This window comes from Salvelinus namaycush, unplaced genomic scaffold, assembly GCF_016432855.1.
Source record: "Salvelinus namaycush isolate Seneca unplaced genomic scaffold, SaNama_1.0 Scaffold87, whole genome shotgun sequence".
Lineage (NCBI taxonomy): Eukaryota > Metazoa > Chordata > Actinopteri > Salmoniformes > Salmonidae > Salvelinus > Salvelinus namaycush.
In genome coordinates, this window is record NW_024061608.1 from 151197 (window position 1) to 153669 (window position 2473).

Below are 2473 nucleotides of genomic sequence, written 5' to 3' on the forward strand. Positions count from 1 at the left end.
CAGAGCTTAATGTACACTGCTCAAAAAAATAAAGGGAACACTTAACACAATGTAACTCCAAGTCAATCACACTTCTGTGAAATCAAACTGTCCACTTAGGAAGCAACACTGACAATAAATTTCACATGCTGTTTTGCAAATGGAATAGACAAAAGGTGGAAATTATAGGCAATTAGCAAGACACCCCCAATAAAGGAGTGATTCTGCAGGTGGTGACCACAGACCAGTTCCTATGCTTCCTGGCTTTCCTGGCTGATGTTTTGGTCACTTTTGAATGCTGGCGGTGCTTTCACTCTAGTGGTAGCATGAGACGGAGTCTACAACCCACACAAGTGGCTCAGGTAGTGCAGCTCATCCAGGATGGCACATCAATGCGAGCTGTGGAAAGAAGGTTTGCTGTGTCTGTCAGCGTAGTGTCCAGAGCATGGAGGCGCTACCAGGAGACAGGCCAGTACATCAGGAGACGTGGAGGAGGCCGTAGGAGGGCAACAACCCAGCAGCAGGACTGCTACCTCCGCCTTTGTGCAAGGAGGAGCACTGCCAGAGCCCTGCAAAATGACCTCCAGCAGGCCATATTGGGGGTGTCTTGCTAATTGCCTATAATTTCCACCTTTTGTCTATTCCATTTGCACAACAGCATGTGAAATTTATTGTCAATCAGTGTTGCTTCCTAAGTGGACAGTTTGATTTCACAGAAGTGTGATTGACTTGGAGTTACATTGTGTTTAAGTGTTCCCTTTATTTTTTTGAGCAGTGTATAACGTTTACATTATGTCAGGATATGTTATTGTTAGCCATCTGGGATCCTCTGGGATTTTTTGTTTATTTCACCTTTATTTAACCAGGTAAGCTAGTTGAGAACAAGTTCTCATTTACAACTGCGACCTGGCCAAGATAAAGCAAAGCAGTGCGACACAAACAACACAGAGTTACACATGGAATAAACAAGCGTACAGTCAATAACACAATAGAAAAAAAGAAAGTCTATACAGGTGTGCAAATGGCGTGAGGAGGTAAGGCAATAAATAGGCCATAGTTTCAAAGTAAGAAACATTTTGCAGACTAACACTGGAGTGATAGATGAGCAGATGATGATGTGCAAATAGTGATGCTGGTGTGCAAAAGAGCAGAAAAGTAAATAAAAACAATATGGGGATGAGGTGGGTAGATTGGGGTGGGCTATTTACACATGAACTATGTATATGTCATGACTGTCCTGATCAGGTGTAACGTTCGTCTTGTGGTGAATGAACGGACCAAGGCGCAGCGGGTGATGAATACATACTGATTTATTAAATGAAAGACGAAACACTAAAATGAACACTAGAACAAACTACAAAACAATAAACGAAGGCAACAGACCTGAAACAAACGAACTTACATATAGACGAAGAACGCACGAACAGGAACAGACTACCTAAAACGAACGAACAAACGAAACAGTCCCATGTGGAATACACAGACACAGGAACAATCACCCACAAACAAACAGTGAGAACAACCTACCTTAATATGGTTCTCAATCAGAGGAAACGTCAAACACCTGCCTCTAATTGAGAACCATACCAGGCAACACATCAACCCAACATAGAAAACACATAACATAGACTACCCACCCCAACTCACGCCCTGACCAACTAAACACATACAAAACAACAGAAAACAGGTCAGGAATGTGACAGAACCCCCCCCTCAAGGTGCGAACTCCGGGCGCACCCCTAAAACTCAAGGGGAGGGTCTGGGTGGGCATCTGTCCGCGGTGGCGGCTCCGGCGGTGGACGAGGACACCACTCCACCATTGTCTTTGTCCCCCTCCTTAGCGTCCCTTGAGTGGCGACCCTCGCCCCCGACCATGGTCCAAGAACCCTCACCAAGGCCCCTCATAAATAGAGGAGACAACTCAGGACAGAGAGGTAGCTCAGGACAGAGAGGTAGCTCAGAACAGAGAGGTAGCTCAGGACAGAGAGGTAGCTCAGGACAGAGAGGTAGCTCCGGACAGAGAGATCGCTCCGGACAGAGAGGTAGCTTAGGACAGAGGGACAACTCTGGACTAATGGCAGCTCCGGACTGAATGGCAGCTCCGGACTGAGTGGCAGCTCCGGACTGAGTGGCAGCTCCGGACTGAAGGGCAGCTCATGACTGGAGGGCAGCTCATGACTGGAGGGCAGCTCATGACTGTAGGGCAGCCCATGACTGTAGGGCAGCTCATGACTGTAGGGCAGCTCATGACTGTAGGGCAGCTCATGACTGGAGGGCAGCTCATGACTGTAGGGCAGCTCATGACTGTAAGGCAGCTCATGACTGGAGGGCAGCTCTGGCAGCTCCTGACTGGCTGGCGGCTCTGGCAGCTCCTGACTGGCTGGCGGCTCTGGCAGCTCCTGACTGGCTGGCGGCTCTGGCAGCTCCTGACTGGCTGGCGGCTCTGGCAGCTCCTGACTGGCTGGCGGCTCTGGCAGCTCCTGACTGGCTGGCG